A 27565-nucleotide genomic window follows, 5' to 3' on the forward strand; every position below is an offset into this window, starting at 1 on the left:
GTGATTCCTGATCCATCCAGATCTCCTGGTACCTTTTTAAAAAGCTGTCAAAAAGTGGAAAGATGTTCTTTAAACTTTCTCTGTCTTGCTCCCTTTTCTCCTAAATTTTCCTCTTTCCAACAATCCAGAGCTCAAGTGAGAAGACAAAAGAAGAAACAATGAGTGTGTTGTGAGAACTGATGCCACTTAGTTAGGCAAGAACCCTGCCCTAACTAAAGGTGAAATCTCTTTGAGTTGAGTTTCAGTCCTGGTGACTTCAAGGAGAAATCCATATCTTGGCAACCTCATGGAAGTGCCTTCTTCCAAGATGCTTTTCCAAATATGCATTCTAACCTTCAGCCTTGGGAATCCCCTGGAGTCCTCATCCAAGTATTAACCAGGGCTGATCATGCTTAATTTTTCAAGATGAGAAAGTTATCTGGATGCTGCCATCAGCTGAGGTCACCACAATTTCTTTAAGCTACTTTTAGTCAGGAGAGCCTCAGAGCGTACACAGTTCATTTTATCTCAGCTATAATAGATGCAGCAGCTCCATCAGTCCCCTTAGATGGGGTTTTCTAGGTGGGAGAACTTTTGAGAGCTGTGCAGTCTCCAGGCAAAAGACTTCTTTTCTACCTCAAAATCAAGCAATGGGAAATTGTCGCTCTTCTCTCTGCCCTGTATTTATAGGCCTACATCTTCCGACAGAGGATGAAGTCATTTCCCTTCCTTAACCCCATTGAACAAAAGGTTCTTGAGAAAAGGAAGCTATTTTGGTCTCTTTGAGATTTATTTATAGGTCCTTTCAAGAGCCTGAAAGGGAAAGTGATTCATCTCCCCCCCCCCCAATTTGCCAAGCAGCTTTCTTTCCCCCTCCTGCATCCCCCCACCCACTTCTCTGGCCTTTATGCCTGGTCGATAATAACATGGCTCCTAACCTTGGTGGTGTGTGATCATCACAGCACCTTTTTGCCTCATTATCGAGAAACGGGTCCCATTTGAGATTAATTCCCTGCCAACTGCCAGCTTGTTAATAAATTACAAGGCCCAGCCTCCTCTCCACAGCATTCACTGAAGCTGTGTGGGAGATGGAGGGAGACTACAGAGCGGGGCACGCAAGAGCAGGAGCTGGCTGGTGCCCTGAGGGGGAAAGTCATCTTCTGAAAGGGCAAAGATTGCTATAAGGCAATATAAACAGTGGGAGTGAACGGGAGCAAGGGGGGGCGGGGGGGGGGCACAGTCGCAATGAAAGGAAGAGGAGCAGCATGTGTTGCTGGCTGTTTCCATACTACTAAGCAAAAGAGCCTGCCTTCCTGGAGGCCCAGGGAGTCCAAAGCCAACTCTGGTTTTGTACTTAGTGCTGAGTTTCTACTCTGGGACTTATTATTTTTGTTTTGTTTTCACACCAGCTCCCCAAGCTGTTCCTTGCAGTTCCTCATACTGAGCACCCCCTCTTTGGATGCTTTCAAAAGCTGAATGATGAACGATGATGAGTTGTATGTACCTGGTCATGGTTTTCTTTATTTGTTCTATGGACTTCAGTTGCAGAAAGAAGTATCATGTTGTCAGGTTTTTCTAAAACTTTATTCTAAAGTTTCTGCTGAAGATTACCCGTCCCAGGTTACTGGTTTTTTTTTTAAAGTAGGAAAAATAGACCAGCTGGGAACATGTAATGAAACAATGGCCAATGTTCTGCTTTCGACTGATCATCATGTATGGTTTGGGAGTTTTTCTTCCATCCCGATGCATTCCCGAGGGCCTTGAATGTCAGCGGTCCCAGGGCAAGAGCTTGCCGAGCAGACATTCTGGGGTCCTCTCTGTTCAGACATCTGTTGATTCTGCAGAAGATTGTTGGCATGATGTCATTCTCATGTTACAACTGTCATAAATTAAAGAGAGAATTTCCTTAATCCTTTGGGGTGGAGACAAACTAAGGGTTGTTATTGGCTAATGGTTTAAAAATAGCGAGGCTCTTCCTTTAGAAGCTAATTGGAGCTCCTCAGTGACAAGTTCAGCTAGTCTTTTCCCTGGTCTTGCTTGTTATTCTAGAACTTCTCCCACAATTTACTGGCATAAGTAGTGAGATAGCAGATACTCTCATTTTACTTACAATTAAGACCTCCCAACCACACCTGTCTAGTGATGCACCTAGTGAGCTGTGTCCTAAAAGAAGAAAAATTTACAACCTTGTTTCTAATCAGCATAAGAAACAATGGTTGCTATGCCTGTAAGAAAAAAAGCCAAAATATATAGCAGAATAATATTCTTATGAGGACTATAAATGATAAACATTTGTGCATATCAGAAATGGTACAAAAAGGGGTAGAAGTTTTGGAGTTTTCCAGAACATTCCATGACATATTACAAAATGAATGTGAGGGGCGGGGGAGAGAAGAAAGTCCAACAATTAAATTAAATTCAGTGTTTCTGGCACAAAGTTTTAAACATAAAATCAGATTCAAGATGGAGACTTAATAATTAAGTATTCTAGAGACCTCTAGAATTTGCATGTTCCTTTCATAAGATATTTTATTTGTCGTATGAAAACTGCAGATTTGTTGACTTCATTCTTTTCCTCCAAATTCCTCAGCAATACTTATATTGAAAGCAGTTTTTAGGAGGATACTGGGTGCTACATCTGGATTGTCCAAAATTAATTATGTGGGACTCATCATCAAATTATCCATCAGGAAGTGCAAAAACTATTTTCTCGTATGACATTCAGTAGAATGTTGGAACAGATTTAGAAGATCATGAATTAAGATTTGGATGACACGGTTATTTACTATTACAAGGTTAAAGAAGATGTTGATTTCAGCAATCATTTTGTTAGAGATGCCATTCTAAGACTTTGGAATAAATATAAAACAAGGTTTTCTATGAAGATGCCTCTTTTGGTGTCTCCCCAGGAAGCTTTTTTCCAAACTGGTGGACTTATGGTAAAATAGTATCTTTTAATTTTGGTGATCCTGTCCTCAAATGTAAGGAAGAGCTAAAATCAGAAGGACATATCTGCCACTCGTTAATATATTTACAGCTTAAAGATTTAAATTAGACAAAAAGAAATCCTACTGTGTGGTAGTGATGAAAGTATCATTGCTAAGGTCAGTAAAATGTTATTGAATTTGAATTTGAAAAGTGAATATGTAAAGCATTGTATGATTCAGTGGGCAAGGAACTTTGGATATAATGTAGAGTTTGAACAATGGGAGAATATGTGAATGAAAGGTTTAAAATTTATATTAAATTACAATTTAAAATTTTGTTTTAATATATCATTGGTATTTAGAGATAAATTATCAAGAATGTATAAAGGTATTTCAAATGAATGTTGGGAATGTAAATGTTTTTTTATCATTTGGGGTGGACATTCAAAGCAAAAAAATATTGGAGGATTCATATTCTAATATAGACGATTTTTAAGGTGAATATAAAGATGAAACCAGAAACTTTTCTTTTGGGTTTAATGGAAAAAAACTTGGGGGAAAAATTGGAACTTTGATGTTATATATGATGGCAGCAGCAAGATTACTTTAAGCGGAACAATGGAAGAACACTTCAATCCCTACAATGGATGAATGGTTGCAAAAGCTGACGGAGTTAGCAGAAATGGCTAAATTGACTGCCTTGATAAAAGAAAAACACACACAATTACTTTTGTTTCTACTTGGAAATCACTTCTGGACTTTGTGCTTGAGGTGGGAAAAATGATTTTGGGTTTTACTGATTAGATGGGTTGTTGTTGTAGAAATAGCTAGTTTATACTATTATCTAAAAGTCAAAAGTTGAAATTTGATGTTATTATCTTATTCTATTGCACCAAAGGGAACCGGAAGTCAATGCCTTTTCTTTCTTTTTCCCTTCTTTTCTATACTTTTCTCTTCCCTTTTCCTATTTTTCCTATTATTTGCTTTTGTATTTTTGTATTTTATACCATAAACTAATATAAAGGAAAAATAATAATAATAAAATAGTTGGAGCAAGCTTTTTCCTTAAAGGAGAAATTTGAAAAAAAGCAGGAAAAGAATACAGCTCAAAGGAAATCAAAGGACTCTTGGCAGGTGCTGATGAGCCAAGAAATAATTGGAGCAATCTAAATATTTTGGGGTTCAAGTCTTCCTGGAATCATAAATACAGAAGTCCTGCCAGTTTCCCTCCTTTTTTTCCAGTGGGAAGAAAACTTACTAGCAGGCAGAAACCTAGGATACAGGACTCCTGGGCTAGGATGCTTCAGACAGAAAAGACCTTGTGGGCTGAAGATTAGATCAAAGCCAGAGCTCCTGCGTTATGTATCTTCTCAATGTAGGAAGAGAGTTTACTTTAGTTAATAACCTAAGACTTTAGTATTTTCCAGATTCCTGTAGATATAATAGAACCCAGAAATCTGGCATTAACCCAACCCCAAATTCTCAGTACTGCTTTTGAGCTGAATGTCCATGCTCAGAGTTTATTTATATCAACATGTATATTCCACTTTTTGGCTGCTGCTCTGAACTCTTCAGAATTCAAACCAGAAGTTAAGTAGTTACCGATGTTCTGAAAGCTTTATCCATGGGGCCACTTCTAGTGCACGATTGCTGCAGAGTCAGTTGGGCGTAGGAAGCAAAATAAGGAGAGGTAGACAAGAAAGGGCACCCTCAGTAGTGTCTTTCAGGCTGTTATTTAGGCTTATGTCCTTCTCCCCTAACCTGTTTCGCATCAGTCCCCTGTTGACAAAATTTTGTAGATGAGCATAACTAAAATGAGGATGACCTTATGTAGAAGGCAAATCCTTTGTCTTCTGTGGAAGCTTACAAATGAGCCCTTTGGAGACCCTTTCCTGCTCCCTCCCACTCCCTTGAAAGAGGTCGGGGGTCTTTCTGATGTAGAAATAGGCAGTAACAGATGCTGATATAACTTGAGATCTCATCATACTGGGAGTGTTTCTTTGCTCATCATTTCCCAATTATGTTTTACTACAACTCCCATTATCTTTAGCCAGCTAAGTTGTCCTGTGAAAGGTGCAGCATATCCTGACTTCTGCCAGAAATCAAGGAAGCTTAGGGACATTAGGAAATTGTACCTTCATTCTCTCAGGAACAAGACCAGACAAGGGGGACACCAAGCTGGTGTTCAGAGAAAGAACAATTTATGAGACAACTACATCTCCTTCTCTGCCAGGAAGATTCCAACTTCTTGTAGCCCAGGACTGCAGAAGTAGTGTGTTTGGGGTTCATCTAAAGGAACAGGAACCTTGGCCCAACCTGACTGGCTACGTCCATTTATGTTTGATTTTCTGTTCTGGTCTTCAGGTATGTTGCTTCTGTTTCTTCTACTCCTCGACATCTATAATTATGAGCCACAGTGGCGCAGTGGTTAGAGTGCTGTACTGCAGCCTACTTCTGCTGCCTGCTGGCTGCCTGCAATTTGGCAGTTCAAATCTCACCAGGCTCAAGGTTGACTCAGCCTTCTATCCTTCCGAGGTGAGTAAAATGAGGACCCATATCGTTGGGGGTAATAAACTGACTCTGTAAACTGGTTAGAATGGGCTGTAGAGTACTGTAAAGTGGTGTATAAGTCTAAGTATATTGCTATTATGAGTCTAAAGGTAAGACTTGTCTTTTCATTTTCATTGCTCTGACTTTGAAAGGAAATTATTAGGTAAAAAGCAAGATTTAAAAAGTGAATAGAAGTGAATATAAAGAGGTCATCTTGGATCAGTCTGGCAAATCATCTTTGCTAGTAGAAACAACTTTGTATGGCAAGCCTATTATGAAATTCTGGGATAAATGGACAGTCTTTCTGGCATCTTTACAATTTGTGGAGCTGGCAATACCTTCAGTACAGTAAGATTATTTGGATAATTAAAGGAATAAGAATTTAATTTAAATATATTGTTTGTCACAAATTACCTACTTTGATTTTTACTAGGCTGATTAAAAGAGGATCTTGAAAGAGTGCCAACACTGTACAATTAAAGAAGGGCTCTTCCTTGGGCCCAGAAGAGTAAATTATATGAAAAATAACTAGACATAGTATTGAAGATCTCAAAGAAAACAGGCTTAATAGCAGTAACTGTGACAGGGATCTTGGAGTCTTAGTGGACAACCCGCTAAATATGAGCCAGCAGTGTGCAGCCATGGCCAAAAAAGCTAATGCAATCCTAAATTGTATTAACAGAGGGATACAGTGAAGATCAAGGGAAAATTTCTCCTTATTTCTAGGTTGAATCTCTTCTTGATCAGTTTCCATCCATTATTCCTTGTCTGGCCTTTAGGTGCCTTGGAAAATAGCTGGACCGCTTCCTCTCTGTGGCCCCTCAAATATTGGAACACTGCTATCATATCTCCCCTGGCCCTTCTCTTCACTACACTAGCCATGTGTTCTTCATATGTTTTAGCCTCCAGTCCCCTAATCATCCTGGCTGCTCTTCTCTGCACTTTTTCTAGAGTCTCAACATCTTTTTTATAGTGTGGTGACCAAAACTGGATGCAGTATTCTAGGTGTGGTCTTACTAAGGATTTATAGAGTGGTATTAGTACCTCACTTGATCTTGATTGTATCCCTCCATTAATGCAATTTAGGATTGCACTGGCTTTTTTGGCTGCTGCTGCATACTGCTGGCTCATATTTAGCTGGTTGTCCACTAAGACTCCAAGATCCCTCTCACAGTTACTGCTATTAAGCCTGATTTCACCCAGTCTATATGTGTTCTTTTGGTTTTTCTTGTCTTTAGTGTAAGACTTTACTTTTCTCTACATTGAATTTCATTTTGTTAGATAGGACCATCTGGATCTTGAGCCTATCATCTAGGATAGGGGCGTCAAACTTGCAGCCCGTGGGCCAGATGTGTCATGTGCTGGCCCCGCCCCTGCCCTGGTCCCAATACATCACGTGATGCCACCAAGACAATGCAAATTTGACACCCCTAATCTAAGGTGTTGGCTATTCCTGCCAGCTTAGTATTATCCACAAATTTGGTAAATTCCTCTTCTATTCCCTCATCTAAGTTGTTTATGAAGTTATTGAAGAGTACCAAGCCTAAGATAGAACCTTGTGGCACTCCCACTGCTTACTTTCCTCCATGTAGACTTAGACCCATTAAGAACTACTTGTTGAATATGGTTTGTCAGCCAGTTGCGAATCCATTTGATGATGATGCTATCTATCCCACTTTTTTATAGCTTCCAAGAAGTAGGTTGTGGTCTACTTTGTGGAATGCCTTGCTGAAGTCTCAGTATATTACGTCCACAGTGTTTTGCTGGTCTCCTAATTTAGTCATTATACTGAAGAAAGAAATAAGATTGGTTTGGCATGATCTGTTTTTAACAAACCCATGCTGACTTTACTTGTTTCTAGATGTTGACAGATCTGTTTTTCTATTAACTTTTCCAGTATCTTCCCAGGTACTGATGTTAAGCTGATTGGTCTATATAGTTTCCTGGGTCTGTTTTTTTTTTCCTTTTTTGAAGATTGGAACCACATCAGCTCTTTTCCAGTCCTTTGGTAGTTCCCTGGTGCTCCAGGATTAGTGCTCTGAGATTTTTGAGAGATGTGGTGCAATAGTTCTGAGATGACCTCTGCCAGCTCCTTTAAAACTCTGGGATGTAAACCATCAGGTCCTGATGATTTGTATTCATCAAGATCAGACAGGTGTTCTCTTACCATTTTTTTTGTTTATTTTAACTTTTATTTCTAGTCTGCCTGCTAGTTATGTTTTTAGTTGGTTAGACTATAGTTTCTTTTTGTGTGAAGACCAATGCAAAGAATGAGTTAGGCAGCTCTGCTTTCTCTGCTGCCTGTTACTTCCTTGCTGTCTTCTCTCTTTAATGAACTGTTTTCTTTCACACACAGAGATCTTTCAAACACACACGCACGCATACTGCTTCCCTCTTCAAAGCCTATTTTTATGTTAAATACAAATCATATTAAGGAAATCCTTTATTTAGCTAAAGATTTACAAATAATATCCAACCTTTTGTGTTCCATCAGGCAAGATAGACAGCTCAAAACCTTGTACGCTATTTTGCAAACATTATTTACTTGATACATAGCATAGTTGTTTTTGCTTTTCTTCCTGAGAATAAAATATCACTTTTCATAGTGCTACACTTAAGTACAACCTCAAATGTATGGAATTCGTACCTGAGAAAGCTTGTGAAGATGTGAAGAACTATGTCTTAATTGTTGCCCTCCCTCTTGTCTTCTGTAAATTGACCTGACCAAATGTCCTTGTGTCAGATGTATGTCCAAATGATGCTGTCTCTGCCTTCTTGCGAAACCTGGAGGCTGTAGGAATCTCAATGGAAGACCACAGACTAAACCTTGGCAAAACCTTGGCTTTGATAGCATGGAGCCTAAGGATCCCAGTTTTTGTCATCCTTGATTCTGGATGGGGTTGCATTACCCTGTTCAGATCCAGTTCATAACTTAGGGGTTAGAACATAGAACATAGAATAATAGAGTTGGAAGGGACCTTGAGATCTTCTAGTCCAGTGATGGTGAACCTTTTTGTTGTGGTGTGCCAAAAGCATGCACACATGCAATAGCAGGCATGCATGCATGCCAGCACCCACAATGCAATGCGTCCCCCTGCCCATGCGTGCGCAACAACCCCCGTTACCTGCACTGTGCATGAGTGCGCCTCCCAGCTCATTTTTGTCCCATTTGAGGCCATTTTCGCTCTCCCAGAGGCTCTGCAGCCTTGGGAGGCCGAAAAGCAGGCCCGTTTCATCACTTCCTATCAGGTGAGGCTCCATTCAAAATCTAAGAAAGAAAACCTTTAGAGAAAAGGACTTTTATTGAAAATTGATATGGTAGCATCAGAGGAATACAAGATCTATGTAGAAAGTTATGCCAATGTTCCCACCCCCAATAGTTCAAACTGGCCATCCAATCTGAGATCTGTATAATGTCATGCGGGGCATCTTCAGGTGGTGTTTGAGACATCTGGCTCGCCATGGCAGTTGACTTTGGCCTGGATAGATAAGAAGCTACAGCTGTGCCATGAGCAAGTAAGCATAGTCAAGAAAGTTTTCCCAAGTTTTACAGTTCACCCTCTCAAGCCTCCAGCATTCTTCCCCCTTCCAACATAGCCCAATTAATCTTCCCTCCTCCCATTTCTATGCTAGCCAGAAAAAACAAGCAGAAGAAGGATTCTTGAAGGCTGACATTTCTGGTATTTCCTGAAATACCAGAAGTGACAAAATGGGCCCGTTTTTCAGCCTCCAAAGGCTGCAGAGGCTTCCCTTGAACCCCTGGGAGGGCGAAAGTGGCCTCCCCCGGGCTCCAGAGGAGGCTGAAAATGGGCACTTCCAGTATTTCCAGAAGGCCCATTTTTTGACCTCCTGAGGCTGCAGAGGCTTCCCTCGAGCCTCCGGGAGGGTGAAAACAGCCTCAAATGGGCCAAAAATCAGTTGGGAGGCGTGCGCATGTGCAGTGCAGGTAAGTTTGGCTGGAGCTTGCATGTCCGCACAAATGGCTCTGCGTGTCACCTGTGGTACGTGTTCCATAGGTTCGCCATCACGGTTCTAGTGCAACCCCCCGTTTAAGCAGCAGACCCTATACCATTTCAGACAAATAGTTGTCCAGTTTCTTTTTGTAAGCCTCCAGTGATGGAGCACCCACAACTTCTGAAGACAAGCTATTCCACTGGTTGCTTTCACTGTTCAGAATTCTCTCCTTAGTTCTAGGTTGTTTCTCTCTGTGGTTAGTTTTCATCCATTGTTTCTCGTCTTGTCTTTTGGTGCTTTGGAAAATAACTTGACCCTTTCTTTTTTATGGCAGCCCCTCAAATATTGAAACACTACTATCAAGTCATCCTTCTTGCTAGTCCTTCTTTTCATTAGACTAGACATATCTAATTCCTGTAATGGGTCTTTGTATGTTTTAGCCTCCAGCCCCATAATCATTTTTGTTGCTCTTCTCTGCATTCTTTCCTGAGTCTCAACATCTTTTTTATATTGTGGTGACCAGAACTGGATTCAGTCTTACTGAGGCTTTGTAAAGCAGTATTATAACTTCACGTGATTTTGATTCTATCCATCTATTAATGCAGCCTAGGACTGCATTGATTTGCCTAGACTCATGTCTCCTTCTCAAAGAACAGGTGGTGAGTTTGACTAGGAGAGTTTTTGTACAGCTTTGATTTTTCCTTTTGAATCTTGACTCCCTGCACTCAGTTACTCAAGCCCTAATCATTTCTCACATGGACTACTGCAATGCACTCTATATGAGGCTACCCTTGAAGTCCATTTGGAAACTTCAGCTGGTGCAAAGGGAAGCAATGAAAGCGGTCTTTGGGGCCCCTAGGATAGCCCATATTACACCTCTGTTCCACAAACTTCACTGGCTACCAGTCTGCATCCCAGTGCGATTCAAGGTGTTGGTTATGACCCCCTCCACTATCGCTGCAGCACCTGCCCTTTTGAAAATCTTACTATCTAAGGTAAGATCTGCCCCCCCCCCCTTTTGTAAGACCCTGAAGACCTGGCTCTGCTGAGAGCCCTGAGGACCAAATGGGGGAATTCTACACTGGAGGTAGCTGCTAGACTGGCAGATTCCACCACTCCCCCTTGCTCTCTGCTCTCCACCAACCCATCTTTTTGATTATCATATTGATGTATTATTCTTGTGTTCTTTTGTCATAGTTTATTTTATTGCTCTAGTTACTTTTGTTCAGTTTGCATTCTCTTCCTTTTCTTCCTTTTCATTATTGCAAGATGCCTAGAATAGCCTCACAATGAGATAGGCATCAATTAAATTTAACAAACAAACAAACAAACAAATGTATTTGCATTCAAGACACTTGCCTTCTAGGTCCAGTGGCTGTGACAATATTTAGCCTTCCATCAACTTCTAAGCCCCAGACTGTGCCCCAGATGCCTATTTTCTCTCCTCAGTAGAATACAATTGAGTTCAGTAGAATACAATTTAGGATAGAATTCAACCTTGAAAAATCAAGAAGCCAAAAGATTTGGAGGAAATGTGCACATGTACTTATTAACTTTTTTTCAATATTTGCATTAACTCAAATAACATTCAAAATGCTGGACCTCATTAAAAACAAATCTTGTAGTTATTGTAACTATAATGCCAGTCTAAACTATTAACTATTCTAGTCCATCTTCATTAAGCAGGACTTGCTTTCAGTGTTTTCTTACAAGATGTAATATCCAAGTCCAACTTCAACTTAAATGGATTTAGTGACAGACATTTTAATTAACTAATTGGAAAGTTGGTTATATTTTACAAACTTTTGTTTTGATGCAGCTTTCTAAATAAATGGGTTTACCTCACCTGCCCATAATATTATTGCAGGTTTCTACTAGATACAGTATTTGCTAGCAGGTCCATTATCCTGATCTGCCCTGAAGCAATACCTGATCCTTAGCTTGGCTTTCCTTTCAATGACCAATCCCCAAAGAGCCAAAAGGGCCCAAGGCTGACAGTCTCAGACACTCAACTGGTGTGGGGTGGCTGGTGAAGAACAGTCCTTGAAGTTATGTTAAGATTGTATTTACATAATGGGAATAAAACTGCAGGCTCATGAATGGATAGGTTACAAATATGATTTGAAGTAAGAGGTTAGATTTCTGGATCTAAGCTACTCACCAAGGCCTTGTGGAGCAATAAGCAATTAATATTACATCATCACTGTTCTATATTAACATACTCCAAACCCTGAATCCTGATTGGTCCACACGGACCGCAACCTGATTGGACAACTAAACGGCCTTGATTGGCGCGCTAAGAATCAACTGCGATTGGCCGAGCCGATCGCGGGAGATTCAAAAACCTGTCATTGGCCGGCGAGCCGTGAGCAAGCCTTATATGAAGGGTTGCCGCGGATCGCAGGTCCTGTACAGAACTGTATACTGAATAAAGAGTTGAATGATCACTTTTGGTCTCGCGTCTCTGTGGGGATCGATCTACCTGATCTAACACTGGCGACGAAGGTGGGATCGTGAGACAAGAGACCAACGAAGCACGTGGTAAGGCGGCACAAAATGACTGACAAAAATGGCCAGCAGCACCGCGCCACCTGCACCCTTCAACCAGGCTGCCGAGGATTGGGAGTCCTACATTGACCGATTCCTAATGTTCCTGGAAAGCAGCAATCTAAAAGATGCCAACAGACAGAAAAAAAGGGCCGTGTTCCTGACACACTGCGGGCCCACAGTGTTCAAGATGACAAAGGCCCTAGCCAAACCCGACGATGTAAAAGCGATGGACTGGGCCGACCTCGAACCGTTGCTGCGGAACCACTATGCCCCTGCCGTGCCCACCCTCATCAGAAGGCACGATTTTTACTGGCGGGACCAGAAGGAGGGTGAGAGTATCAGCGACTTCATGGCTGAACTGAGGGACCTCAGAGGCATGTGCGGTTTCACCGACATGGACGAAGCCCTGCGAGACTGTGTCATCCTCGGGCTCAAGGACCCCATTCTGCAGAGTCGGCTGATGGCGAGGGGCGACATTTCCCTCACCGAAGCCCTCGCCGAGGCAACTGCAGCCGAAGCAACCAAGAAATCGGCGGCTCGGATGCAGCAGGCGAGCGCAGCGGATTGGCCAGCAACCATCGAGATGCCCCCAGCCCCGGAGAAACACACAGAGACCAGCCACCCACCATGGCGACATCGATTCCCTATCCGATACCGAAGACGAGGAGGAAGAGATCCACCGACTCCAGGTGGAACGTGACTGGCGGGAGCAGAGAGGATGTAAGTTGGGTTTCCAATGTGCCGGCTGTGGAGGCGATCACCCCCGCTCAGAATGCCGCTTCCTCGATGCTATCTGTTGGCATTGCGACAAGCGGGGGCACATCACCAAGGTATGCCGGAACAAGTGGAACTACAGCCCCCGACGACGAGATGGCAGCCCCTGGCAATGAGACGGCACCCCCCCAGGACCAGAGACCACCACACCGAGAGTTGATGGAGCTGAGACGGCCGAAGCAAGTGGGGCTCAGCGAGGCACAACAGAGAGAGGAGACCCATCAGACTGTCGTCATCGGCCACTCCTCGACCATCGATGCCCGGAAGATGTACATGGAGGTAGGCATCGAGAATCAACCATGTGAGATGGAGGTGGATTCCGGATCCTACCTCTCCATGGTTTCTTAGCACACAATCAAACGTCTGGTGCCTACCATCTGCCACCACGAGCTGGAAAACCAAAAGCTGACCCTAAAGGACTATCAGGGAAACCGTATCCCTGTAGTCAGGACTGGACATTTCAAGATAACCTTTAAAGGGCATGCCGAGGTGCTGCCGCTCACCATCATGGACAGAAACCACCCAAGCCTGCTGGGGCTGCAGTGGTTCACACCGTTGGGCATCGAGGTGACTGGCATCCACCACATCGATGAGGTGGACTGGGAAGCGACGCTCGTGAGGGACTTCCAAGAGGTCTTGATGACACCCTAGGCAAGTACCGGGGGACCCCAATCTCTTTCAATCTAGACCCAAACATCACCCCAATCTGCCTTAAACCGCGGCGAGTGCCCTTCGCACTCAAGCCCAAGATCGATGAGCAGTTAGATAAGCTCATCGCACAAGGGGTTTTAGAGCCGATTGATCATGCCCGATGGGAGACACCCATAGTCACCCCCATCAAGCCAGAATTTGCGGTAACTACAAGGCCACCCTCAACCACGCACTGCAGCCTAGTGCCTACCCCGTCCCAGTAGTATAGCACCTCCTGTGCTCACTAGGGGGAGGCCGGGTCTTCGCAAAGCTCGGCCTGGCACAAGCCTAGCAACAGCTGCCGGTCGATGCCACTACTGCAGAGGCGCAAACTATCACAACCCACCGAGGGGCATTCCAATGCAACCGACTCCAATTCGGAGTCAGCTTGGCACCAGGGGTCTTCCAAAGCCTAATGGAAAGACTACTCCAAGGGATCAAAGGGGTGGTGCCCTATTTTGATGATGTCTTGGTGGCAGCTGCATAGGCTGTTGGATAAAACAGACACCTGGACTTGGGGGAAGAGGAAGGAAAATGCATTTCAAAAAACCAAAAACCTGCTAACATCAGACGCAGTCCTTATCCAATACAGCGAGACCCTGCCGCTGACTGTGACATGCGATGCGTCACCCTTTGGCGTCGGGGCCATCCTCAGCCACACGCTGCCAGATGGAAAAGAAGCACCCATCACCTTCTTTTCAAGAACACTATCCAGACCAGAAAGGAACTACAGCCAACTGGACAAAGAGGCCCTAGCAGTCATCTCCGGCATCAAAAGGTTCCACAAGTATCTCTATGGTAGGACCTTTTCAATTGTTACCGACCACAAACCATTACTAGGGATCCTGGCAGGGAACAAGGCCACCCTGAACATCCTGTCACCTAGGATGACAAGGTGGTCTGAGTTCCTTGCCGCCTACAGCTACCAGCTGACACACCGGCCCAGGAAGAACATCTCGCATGCAGACATGTTGAGCCGCTCCCCCCAACCAGACCTGGAGGACGACCCGGCACCCACAACAACAACCCTGCACATTGAGACATTACCCAACCCACCCCTGACCGCGTCAGACATTGCCAGAGAGACTAACAAAGACAAGCGGCTGGTGCGAGTCTTGGGCTGGGTAGAGAAAGGGTGGCTGGAAAACGACGGCAACGAACATTTTAAAACTTACAGAAACCAGCAAACTGAACTCTTCACGCAAAAGGGTTGCATACTTTGGGGGGACAGGGTTGTGATTCCAGAGACTTTGCAAAGAAAGGTATTATCTATGTTGCATGAGGGGCACCCGGGCATGGTCAAAATGAAAGCCCTGGCCAGGAGTTATGCCTGGTGGCCAGGGATGGATAAACAGATTGAGACTTGGGTATCTGAATGTAAAAGGTGCCAGGAAACCAGGCCAAGCCCCCCCAACACCCCAATCCTAGAATGGGAAACTCCCAGAGGCCCCTGGTCTAGAATCCACATAGATTTCACCGGGCCCACAAAGGGACACACATTCCTGATTATTATCGATGCTTACTCCAACTGGCTGGAGGTAAGCACCATGAAAACCACAACCACAGAGGCCGTCATGAAAAAATTAAACAAACTCTTCACCATGTATGGGCTGCCAGATGTGCTAGTGTCAGACAACGGCCCACAATTTACCGCACTAGCTTTTGAAAAGTTTCTGGCAGAACAGGGCATACGGCATGTGTTAACAGTGCCCACTCATCCGGCAGTGAACGGGCGGGCGGAACGCATGGTCCATTTCACAAAAAACACCATACAGAAAATTGAAACCGGCGACATACAAGAGAAAATAAATAAAATGCTTTTAATACAACACATCACACCCAGCACAAACCACAAACAAGAGCCGAGCAGAATTACTCATGGGCAGAAAACTAAGATCCTTATTAGACAGACTATACCCCACATATAACCTTGAGAAACCCCCAGACTCATTAAGCAAATACCGAACATTCAACATAGGAGATACCGTCTACGCCATGAACTTTACAGGGGACCCACTCTGGGTACTGGCACAAATAACCCAGATAACGGGCCCCTGGTCTTATCAGCTACAGACCACCGATGGACGAAGCTGGAAGCGGCATATCAACCAGCTAAGGTCAAGAATAGCCACTGACAGCACGCAAACACCACAAACAACAAACAATAAAGAAACCGGGGGGGGAGGGGAAACCTCAAACCATAAGCAAAGAGAAGAAAAGAATCCTAAAGCGCAAACAGAACACCCCTCAACCAGAACAAACCAGCCCCAAAACATAATAAACCAGCCTTACTCACTGGTAGATGATGAACCCGTAGCAGACGAACAACTGGGAGCTTCACCTGGAGGGAGCAGCCAAGCCAGTTCAACCAGCCCAGAAAGACCAGGCGGGAATAGTGAAATCGGCAGCTCAACCAACCCGGGTAGACCGGGAGGGAGCTACCAGAATAGGCGCAGCTCACCTTTCCAGGCAGTTCCATCCAGGGAAACAGGAGCAACGAAGAGTCCATCCGAACCGGTCGAAGACCAAACAGCAACTGAACCGCGCAGGTCAACTAGATAGATACGAAGCCCCACCTACCTGCACGACTACGTGACCATGCTCCGTCGGGTGAAACCAAGAGGGGAGGGGTGTTCTATATTAACATACTCCAAACTCTGAATCCTGATTGGTCTACATGGACCACAACCTGATTGGACAACTAAATGGCCGTGATTGGCATGCTAAGAATCAACCACGATTGGCCGAGCCGATCGCGGGAGATTCAAAGCCCTGTCATTGGCCACCGAGCCGTGAGCAAGCCCTATATGAAGGGTTGCCGTGGATCGCAGCTCCTGTACAGAACTGTATACTGAATAAAGAGCTGAATGATCACTTTTGGTCTCGCATCTCTGTGGGGACCGATCTACCCGATCTAACAATCACCACAGGAGGCTATTCCTCCAGGGCTGACAATAGCAAAAGTGCTTAGACTTATATAGCGCTTCGCAATGTTTTTTAGCCCTAAGTGATTTACAGAGTCAGCATATTGCTCCCAACAATCTGGGTCCTCATTTTACTGACCTTAAATGGATGGAAGGCTGAGTCAATCTTGAGCAGGTCAGGATCAATAATTCTTTACTACAGGCTTTGCAGTAAACTAAGCGCAAACCACCACTGACCTTAATTATGGTAATAAGGAAGTACTATCTGGTTTGATGACTTTCCTCCATTTATTCTTTCTTGGAAATACTTAACTATAGCCTTTTAATTTTAGTGTGGTTATTTCCCCCTGGTGCTCCTAACCATAAACATTATCCTCTGCTACATCATTCCCCCTTTCCTTTTGCTGGACTCCAAACTACCCAGTCATAGCAAGGATTCACTCCTGCAAATGCTTCCGTAAGAATGATCCAGCCTCAGCTGCTTGTTTCAACACCCACATTTCCAAGGGATGGGGCTATTGTTTTTTTGCTCAGCAGAAAAGGTTCAGATTCCATGGCCTTCCCTCCGGGGAGAAAGGAGCAAAGCACCCACTTACAGCTGCCCCAAGGCTTGTGGTTAGTGGAAACCAATTGGTTGCCCCAGCAGAGTAACATGGAAGCTCTGGAAATCAGCCCAGGACTTTTTCTTTAAGAGCTTATTGGATGCCAAGAGGCAGAGAGGAGCCACTCTCTCTTGCAGACAGAAGCAGAGCCTCTGTGCAGTGTGTTCTTACATGCCCCCTCTTACCCTGTAATTCAAAGGAATCCTTGGAAGAGGCGACAGGGCAAGCTTCCCTCCAATAGGAATTTGATTTTCAACATTTCCTTAAGAAGCTGCATGAACTGCTGGAATCCTTTCTCTTCTTTGCCATTCTGGAGTTTCTTTTATCCTAAGGCAGAAGCCATAGGAGATCTCATGACTAAGTGCATTAATTATAATGCACTTATAATGAAGGAAATTGACATAACCATGATTTGTTTGCTATGAAAAAGTCTAAAATGACAGAGGACGGATTTTAAAGCCCCAAGCCTTCAGTAGGCCTAGGTGCATCCTATGACTTCAAAAGTCATTTTATAAGAACGTTGGCATTTTAAAAAAGTATGTTTCTAGCCTTCATAGTTGCAGAGTGGGGGCGGAAACTGAAAAGGGGATATGTAATGAAATTTCAGATACCAGAAACAATCAGGCTGTGCATCATCTGAAGCATGAAGTTTCAGTGTGTTTGCAAAAGTAGATTAAATGGAGCAAAATATGCATAATTATATTTCTCTTAATTAGATGATGATGATGACCACCAGTTGATTCCAGGGATAATGTTTGAAATACCATGAAAATGGTCTCTGTTGTGTTATTTCCGTGAAGATTTGCATGCACAAACAATCCATCACTTGATTTTTGCAATCCACAAATGAGGGACATGCATGTATACAAACCCAAAGTTTAATATGAATTTCATGGTTAGGCAGCTGGGAGGAGAGTGTTAGACATTTCCATGACCACAGATAATTTGAAAGGGTGGGGAGAGAGGCCACATTTCTGCAAACGGATCTATTTTCTGCTGCAGATGTGAGATTCCATAGTTAACTCTAGTTAATTCTGACTGAATTAAATTAACCCTTTGCAGCTGAAACTGATGGGTTCTTCCCTCCCCCGCCCACTTGTCATTTTGGTTTTAGTTATAGTAGATACATAATACTTGCATTATAGAACAGAAACATATGAAGGCAAAAAAGCCAAAAGCCACGGCTGGAATTACAGATCTTTGTGCCTTGTTCTCCTTGACATTGAAAACTAGCTTCAAGTAACCCATTATATTCTAATATTTTTGTGATTAAGACACTACATTTCATCATTTTCTGAATTCCCTGGAATTGTGAATCATAAGATTCATGCTAAAGGAATAAAATTAACCTTTCAAACTTTTAATAATTTCTAGTCCTTGTGGTGGTGAAATCATAAACCTCCCATGATGGTAAAAAAAACCACACCTAGACACCAATGATTATTTCTAGGCCCTACTCATATTGGAATTTTAGGGGTGGAATGTTTATTATTTAGACATTAAAAAACACACTTAGGACTTTCAACTGAACAAATAAGTACTCAGAAACTGGGTATCATTCCAGGATTGCAACCAAGTAAGATAGGAGAAATGTTTTATAACAAGTATCTAACCATTTTGGAAGCAACTAGGTCATGCCCTGTTAACAAATTTAGAATAGAATATATAGAACAATAACTTAATGTCACTTTGAATGTACACAAATCGGCATACATTAAAATGAAATTTCATTGCACACAACTCTCAAAGGGTAACCACCTCCAAAATACACTACATAAACATCACTAAATAAATAAATAAATAACAAAATTATGCATATAGCCACATATATGACACAGGGAAACAACACAGTCTAATTTGGATGTATACATGGCCAGAAAAATGAATCTTTTGAGTTTACCAGATGGATGGCATAGGGAACAAAGCTGTTACAAAATCTGGAAGTCCTGCTAGAAATACTTCAAAACGTCCTTCCAGAGGGGAGCAACAGAAACAGACCATAAAGTGGGTGTGTACAGTCTTTAACAATGCTTTGAGCCCTAAGCACATAGCGCTTATAAGCAGAATCCTGAATAACAGGAAGCGAGCTTACTATCCACTCTCTGTATGGACTGTCCTTACCACTCTCTGTATGGACTTTCTCTCTGAGGCACTGCTGCCAGCAAACCAAATATTGATGTAGTGTGTTAAAATGCTCTCAATCGTGCCTCTGTAAAAAGTGGCCAGGACAGAAGGAGAAAAATGTGCTCTCCTCATTCAATGCAGGAAATGCAGATGCTGGTTTGCACACTTCACTAACGACAACCAATTCAGATTGTTACTTATCTGCACCCCCAGATACTTAATACCATTGACCATCTCTACAGCTGCATCGATTTTGGGTGGAGTATTCAAACTTTTTTACTACCAGTTCTGTGGACGTGGCTTGGTGTGCGTGGCAGGGGAAGGAGACTGTAAAATCTCCAGTCAGAGGTGGGATTTGCCAGTTCTCTGAACTACTCAAAATGTTTGCTACCAGTTCTCCAGAACTGGTCAGAACCTGCTGAATTCCACCTCTGATGCCAGCTCTTTCTAAAATCTACAGTGATCTCCTTTGTTTTATTAAGATTTAGAACCAGGTTACTTTTATTGCACCAGACCACCGAGCCTTCACCTCTTGCCTATAAGCATCTTCACAGTTGTCCCAGATAAGACCCATCACTACTGTGTCTGTCATCTGCAAACTTCACAATATGATTTGTAGCAGATTTGGCACAGCAGTTGTGGGTCATCAAGGTGAACAGTAATAGACCCCTGTGGGGAACCTGTATTCAGGGAGATGAAGTTGGAAACTTTTCTTCCAACTCGCACAAACTGGGGCTTATCAATAAGGAAATCCAGTATCCAATTACATAAAGAATATTAAAACCTAATAGGCCCAGTTCATTCACAAAATGCTGAGGAATGATTGTGTTGAACACTGAACTAAAATCAACAAATAACATTCGTACATGAGTATTCTCCTCCTCCAAGCTAAGATGAAGCACACAGGAAAGAGCACCATCTATATAGAGCAGTTATTCCAACAGACAAACTGTAATGAGTCAAATGAATTTCACACTTACCTTATTTTCTTTTCTGCATGTACTGTAGTAATGTACTGTAGTTTCTGAATCACGGAATCAAAAACAACTATGGCAACATATAAAATAGGTAAGAAATTGGTAAAAGGACACCTATCTACTTTAAATTAATTGAAATCACCAGGATCTGATGGATTACATCCCAGTGTACTGAAGGAGGTGGCAGATGTAATCCTGGAACCACTGAAAGCATTTCAGAGCTCTTTGACCATTGGGGAAGTGCTAGAAGACTGGGAAAGAGTTGGCATGGTTCCAACTTTCAAAAAAAAGGGGGGGTGGAAATGGAACCAGGAAACTAGGTTCAAGATCAATCAGCTTGACATCAATCCCTGGGAAAATCCTGGAAATGTAATCAAATTGTAAATGTAAGAAGATTTGTGAACACTAGAATTGAACAAGGCAATTATGAGCCACAATGGCACAGTGGTTAGAGTGCAGTACTGTGGGCCACTTCTGCTGCCTGCCAGCTGCCTTCAATTTAGTAGTTCAAATCCCACCAGGCTCAAGGTTGACTCAGCCTTCCATCCTTCCAAGGTGGGTAAAATGAGGACCCAGATGGTTGGGAACAATATGCTGACTTTATAAAGCACTTAGAAAGGGCTGTAAAGCACTGTGAAGTGGTATATAAGTCTAAATGCTATTGCTATTAGAAGCCAGTAGGTCATTATCAGACAAAACTTATTACTTTCTTCAACAAAAAGACTAAATTAGTAGATCAAGGAAATGCTGTGGATATAGTATACTTAGATTCCAGGAAAGCACTTGACAAAACAGACCACAGCCTACTTCTTAGAAAGATAGAACAATGTGGGATAGGCAGTACCACCACCAGATGGATTTGCAGTTGGCTGACCAAATGCACTTAGCTTGTGGTCCTCAATGAAACTCTATCTATGTGGAGGGAAGCATGCAGTGGAATACCTCAAAGTTCTGTCTGGGACCAGCACTCTTCAACATCTTTGCAAATGACCTAGTTGAGCAGATAGAAAGGGAACTGTTCAGCTTTACAGATGACACCAAGCTGTGGGGATTTGTTAACTCTTTGGAAAATAGACTCAAGATTCAGAAAGGCCTTGACATATTTGAACACTGAGCCCCAATCCAACAAAATACAATTCAGTGATGAGAAAAGTCAGGTCCTGCACTTAGGCAGGACAAACCACATGTACAGGTATAATATAGGCAGTAGACATCAGATGGATCTAGGTGTCTTAGAAGACAACCACTTAAGTATGAGGCACTAGTGTACTGCATCTGCCAAAACAGTCAATGCAGTCCTAGGCTGCATCAACAGAGGGGTAGCATCAAGATCACAAGAATCGATGGTACTGCTTTATACTGTACTAGTGAGGCCACACTTGGAATACTGGGTCCAGTTCTGGTTTCCATAATAGAAAAATGGTGCCGAGACCCCAGAAAGAATGCAGAGAACTTCAGGTGGTCTAGAGGCTAAATTGTATGATGAATGGTTGTGTTGCTGGCTTTTCAATATTGTAAACAGTGGGGTAAAAAGACTGGCTTCCCAAAAACTATGTTTTGACTTCATGGCAATAAAAATCAAAAGGGTAGGTCTTCCAAATTTGAAGGTGGATCACAGATCCACAGTACAAAAACTCAGTATTTCTTCCTGCTGGATCAAATCAAAGCTAGTTCCAGAAATTCTGCTACTTCCTGAAAGTTAGCCAAGCTATTAATATTAGTGTGGACTGAACTGTCTTCATGGACAGTTTGGAGTGTAGTGCATATTACAGTCATCTAGTCTTGCCATTCAACTAGCATCAACAACTGCCAATCATGTTGCTTTCCTTTTTGACAAAGGGCAAATCAAACATGTCAAATTCTCTATGTACAGTACCTCTTGGGCATACAATAATATCCTGCAGGGTTTTCATTGGATAGGTCCTAACAAGAGCAACAAAGATTTACCTTTGCCAACATGGTTGCCCAGACTGGAAGGAAGCTGGCTGACTTCCCTAGCCATTCATGCTGGAAAAAGTTGTCACAGAAGAAAACGAAGAAAGAGATACAGTGAAAACTCAGGATTTATCACATATTTTCTATCTGTTGTGCATTATTTCAGAAGACAGTTATAAAAAGATGTCTGCTCAAAAAATGTCTGCTCACATTTTTCTTTCTGGGAAAACAAATGATATTTGTGAAGTTTGATTTGGCTAAATGCCTTGCTACCTGACTGCAATTTTTAATTACAAAATGTATGCAGAAGAGTGCTGGTTTAGTAATGTCAACATGAAATTAAAGAATGACTACAGGATGCACAAGAGCACAGTCCCACACAGATTCCAGGCATTGCAACACTGTTTTGAATTTCTTAATACCTTGCCTTTTTGACGTGTTCTATAAGACACACGTGCATGCACAAACACTCTCCTTCCAATATAACAATTAATTATAGTAATGCTAATGTGAGACTAGAATCATTGGATCTGTGGGTTTCAAATTTTCAGTCCTAACTGAAAATGTCATATAATGTCATATAATAAATCCAGAAGAAAGTCCATTGAAATAGCATAAGTGTTAAAGCTCCAAAGGTCACTGCAGATAAATTCAGATTAACTTGTACTGATAAAAACCCCTGGAAGGTGAAGGATCTCTGTGAGGAAAGCTTTTGGGAGTTACACTTAATATATACCTTATCTGATAAAGGATGACTGTTGATAGTAAAACTCTTGTAATAGTGGTCATTATGGCAGGAGAAAATGCCTCACCATTTCTAATTGCAGAATTCACGCCATCTCCTGAACAACAGGACATCTTTTCTGGAATTGGCTGCTTCAAGATAATGTCTCAAAATTATATAGATTAAAAAAGACAGAATGGGGGTATCTTTAAATGTAAGTACATATATTGACAGTTGTTAACAATGACAGCTATGTATTTGAACGAATAATAGCCTGCAAGATGCATAAACTATGAGAGAAAACTGGGGTCTTCCCCCACTTTGCAGTCCTCAGAAGCACCAGAGGCTGGCTGATTAGTTAGCTACCACCAGTTGGAAAACTTAGCATGGCAGGAGACATGAACCACTTGTCAGAGCAAAAAACTCTCTTCAGGTGGAAAGAAGTAATGACTCATCATCATCTTAGCCATTGTCTATCCAACTGCAGGATGAAGGCGCCTTTTGCATGTTTCCAACCAATGTGGTCCTGAGCTTTCTTTTGCCAATGGGGTCCACAATACTTGCTGATGTCATAGATCCATCTTGTTTTTAGGTCTCTTTCTTTGATGCTATTTGTCAAGTGGGATCCATTCTATGACTATTCTATGGTCCACCTGCCAACAGTTCTTCTAGGTATGTGACCAGCACCAGCCCAATTCCATGCATAATGATTTCTTGAAGTCATAACTCCAGTAGGCTACGCAACTACCCACACATACAACTCTGCAGTGGCTGCTTCTACTAAAGGAGCTCTGTAGCTTTGATGAGAATCAAGGCTGAACCTGAATTAGTTCATTAATATATAGATGCGTATGTGGGGGGTGGGTTGCAATGGCTCATTAGTTAAAGACACTGAGCTTGTTGGCTGGAAAGCTAATAGCCCGGGTTCGAGACTTGACCGCTGTGCAATGGGATGATCTCCCATTCTTGCCCCAGCTCCTGCCCATCTAGCAATTTGAAAGCATACAAAATGCAAGCAGAAAAGTAGGAAGGTAATAGTGTTCCATGAGCCTCAAGCATATAGCCCTGCTGGCCACATGATCACAGAAATTGTCTTTGGACAATGCTGGCTCCTTGGCTAAGACAATCTCTGGGCTCACACGGTGCAAATGATTTCAGACTATGTCATGGGACATCCCGCCCCTCCAGTGAAAGCCAAGTTATGCTTTTTACATGGATTTTATGTATATCGTTATCTGGCAATCAGGTATACAGTGTGTGATGAAAGAATTTCTAAAAACATTACTTCAGGTTCTAGGTCAAAGTTAGCTGTTTTCTTTTTTTAATGTCCCCCCCCCAAAACCAATCTAGTGCAACAGGAAGAGCTATTTAGTGTTGTCCTTCTCTCTGTAAGTTGAACTTGAACTGACCAGAATTTCTTCACCTCTTTAACTGCTCTTTCAGTCAGACATGTGACAATTAGGAGGAGAGGTTGCCCTTGTACTTCCTGAGACCTTCGGAGGTCTCCGATACAATTTTGTAGGGTTATTCTGTTTGGGGCAGAGGGGGAGCCCAGTTCCCCCACCCCCAAACTGGGCTCTCCCCAGCTCTAAGACCTGATCAGTCAGAATAGAAACTGACCAGTGGAACTGAAGAATAAGCAATGAAATAAAACACAGTGTCATTTCCAACCATCAAGCATAGCTTGCTTATGTACCTCAAAACTGAATTATGAGGAAAACCACTAAATCTACTTCTCAATTTGTTACTTATAGATCTAATTCAATGTCTCATTTAATACAGGTAGAGATGGAGAAAGGCCAGATTAAAGAAATAGGCACTCTGGTTCAGCCACAATTCATACTAACTTTTGGACTAGGGATACAGACTACCATTTATTCTCAGCCACTAACCTGGATTCAGGTTCCCAATGAGGAACCAAATCCATTGTCTGTGCCTATGTATATAGTCAGTAGTCAAGAACTACTGTTTACTAGTACAGGTAGTCCTCAACTTATGACCACAATTGAGCCCAAAAATTCTGTTGTTAAGGGAGACATTTCCTAAGTGAGTTTCCTCCCCATTTGATGACCTTTCTTGCCACAGTTGTTAAGTGAATCACTGCAGTTGATAAGTTAGTAACATGGTTGTTAAGTGAATCTGGTTTCCCCGTTGACTTTGCTTGTCAGAAGGTTGTAAAAGGGGACCACGTGAAGCCAGGACACTGGAAGAGTCATTAGTATGAAGCAGCTGCCAAGCACCTGAATTTTGATCACATAATCATGAGGTTGCTGCAATGGTTGTAACTGTGGAAACTGGCCATAAGTCACTTCTTTCAGTCCCATTGTAACTTTGAATGGTCACTAAATGAACTATTGTATGGTGAGGACTACCTATAATGGTGGCCAGTAGGACTTATTTTCATGCAGGAACTTCCCATTTGTACAAGTGCCCCACTTCTTAAATGCTAAAGTCTCTGAAGTCTTCTGCAACAGTGATTGCCATTGTCTGGCCTAAGAATATTGGGCTATGTCTTCCATAAATCTGATTGGCTTCCTGAAACCTGTTAGACATTTTTCCTCTAGCCTAGTTATATTACAGTTAAAAACAGGGCATAGGCATCTGCTAAAATCTGCACCATGTGTGCTATGTTATCAGTGTGCAAATTATATGAATTACGCATTTTCAGTCATACCATGACACAAATGGCATTCAGGGTCTCCTCTAGCCTAGATTTACATCTGAATTTTAATTCCTCCCTCCCCACCCCCAAAAAATGTTTAACATTGAAACTAAGTTAACTCATTTACACAAGCTACACATTGAACCATTAAAAAACTCAGTAACCTGTATTTGCAGAACACACACACACAAATGCTGCTTAGCCCCAAACAAGCTTAAACTATTGTACAAATGCAACTCATTGGCCTTTAACTGGTCTAGTTATGCATAGAGCTACTTGATCTGAACACCAAAAATCCTGATGACCACTAGATGGCAGGAAGAAGAATATATTTGAACCACCACTTTTCTTTAGGGATCCTCCAAACTTTAGCAGCCCAAAATAGATGGTCCTTCTATTTATGAAAAAAGGGATAGTTTCAATCCAGGAATACTTAAATGCAACCTATCCTGAAGGATCTCGTGAGATTAAATGTCCTAACTGGAGGAAAGGTATTGTAGGAAAACTGTGACTGATACAGGTTCTTGACAGCTCAGGACTTTATATTAAATGACTGTCTGACTTCCTTTCGGTCCCCTCTCTCAATTGATAAGACAAGGATTCAGATATCTTCCAGGTCTCCTTTGCATTGCAGCCTTTGGGGCAATGAGGATTTTGGTTCAGCGTGGCTCGCTATGCCCTCTCCCCCAAGGCTGGTTGGTTCCACTCTCTGCAGCCCCCTTCCCCAACGCTTCTAGCGCCCAGCAAGCCCTCCTCCCCATGGTCAAGGCTGCCCGAATTCCTGATTGAAGAAGCCCAACTGGCCAAGGGGAGAGAGACGCTTTCCCTCCCAGGGCAAAGGCCCTTCGGAGAAAGTGATTCAAAGCAACTGCCTCTGTTTACCGGTCGCGGCAGGTGGGTTGCCCAGCATTCTGGGTTCGGGGACGCCTGCTAGATCTGGGCAGGGTGGAAGGATTGCTCCTGAGGCCCCGAACGAGAGGGCGAAAGCAGCCCTGCAATTGCTGCTGGGCACGTGGCCCCGGAGGACTGTCCAGCTTGGCCCGCAGCTCCCGGGAATCATCCTAGCCTCTGGCTGACGGCCCGCGCCGAAGGTACCCGGCTCAAGTGAGGGGTGTTGACTCGCGTTTCCCGTGTCCTGCGCCTTTGAAGTCTCGGCTTCCGCAGCGCCGTCCAACAGTGGCTAACGGGTGGCCTTGCCTCCGGAGAGGCTTAGCTGGATTTTAGCTGGGCTGAATTTTCTTTCTCGGTAGGCAGAGAGGCCGGAAAGGTTTCCAAGTCCATCGGATGTGCAGAAACCAGGCAGAGAAAGAGCCTCTCCTAACTTTCTTTCCAAGTAGCGCCCGCCCCCTCCTCCTTTCTTTTCCTTTCCTAATTGTCAGTTCTCCGGAGACGTTACCTGCCCTCAGCCTTTCCTTCTACTCGCTTCTTGAAAATAAACGCCAGCCAAGTTAAGGAAGCTCCTTTGCCGCCTCTCTCTTTCCCACCCACCCCTCATCTGCCTGTGGAAGTTTCGGGGTTTTCTTCTTAGAACCGAGAGACCCCAGTTCAACCCATTCGGAGCAGCTAAAACCCAAATGCCCTTTCGCCTCGTCGAGGGGAATCGGAACACTTTCACAATAAATAAAGTTGTTTTGCCAGCGGGAACCAGCGGAGGTTTACTTGAAAATAAGTGGAGGAAGGCAATGCCGCTTCATCTCCCTGTAAGCATCCAGCCAGCCACCCCACTTCCTCCTTTCGTTTAAGTGTTTAAAGTTCATTGGAAAAAATAGACAAAGGAGGATTTCGTTTTAAAAGAAATGGTAGCGTCTAAGGAACGGGATGTACCATTTGAAAAAAGTACACATATTTGGGTCGAAAAGCAAAGGCTCTGCCAAAACATTGCTTAATTTTCATTTAATTCTAGTATCATAGTTTTGTGAACGTTGCTTTTGCTTTGAGAGGGGTGGGAAAAGATAAGTATTTTCTCTTGAATTGGTGACTTCTGGTGGTTTGGAATTCCTAAATGCCGCGCTCAGAGATTCATTCTGTTAACAAGGAGCAGCCCGATTTCTTTGGTGTATTTTCTTCCTGAAAAGGGATCACAAAAGTCTCGTCCCACCGAAGACCCTATAATATATAGACTCTTCTCACGCGAACGTGAAATATTTAAAGACATTAAAAAATCAGTTTAAAAAGAGATGGGAGGGACAACTG

General features: G+C 43.0%; 1 long non-coding RNA gene across 4 annotated transcripts in view; it reads right to left on the minus strand.

The window, feature by feature from the left end:
• The window catches only part of LOC148127173 (uncharacterized), a 69082-nt gene extending 42294 nt beyond the window's left edge, over window positions 1–26788 (minus strand). For 2 of the 4 annotated variants that reach the window (XR_015742029.1, XR_015742030.1), the window contains exons 1-4: window positions 22799–26788; window positions 21999–22058; window positions 20994–21042; window positions 20055–20076 (exon numbers count right to left, since the gene is read on the minus strand). This is a non-coding gene — a long non-coding RNA (uncharacterized LOC148127173). Of the gene's footprint in view, window positions 1–1261; window positions 1859–17135; window positions 17278–18850; window positions 19028–20054; window positions 20288–20993; window positions 21043–21998; window positions 22059–22798 lie in introns of those variants that run through there. The other 2 variants (XR_015742028.1, XR_015742027.1) reach the window with 2 other exon arrangements.
• Window positions 26789–27565: the final 777 nt, after the last annotated feature.

The sequence above is a fragment of the Pseudonaja textilis genome, chromosome 2, assembly GCF_049901715.1.
Source record: "Pseudonaja textilis isolate UNSWEBS1 chromosome 2, rPseTex1.2, whole genome shotgun sequence".
In the NCBI taxonomy this organism is placed as follows: Eukaryota; Metazoa; Chordata; class Lepidosauria; order Squamata; family Elapidae; genus Pseudonaja; species Pseudonaja textilis.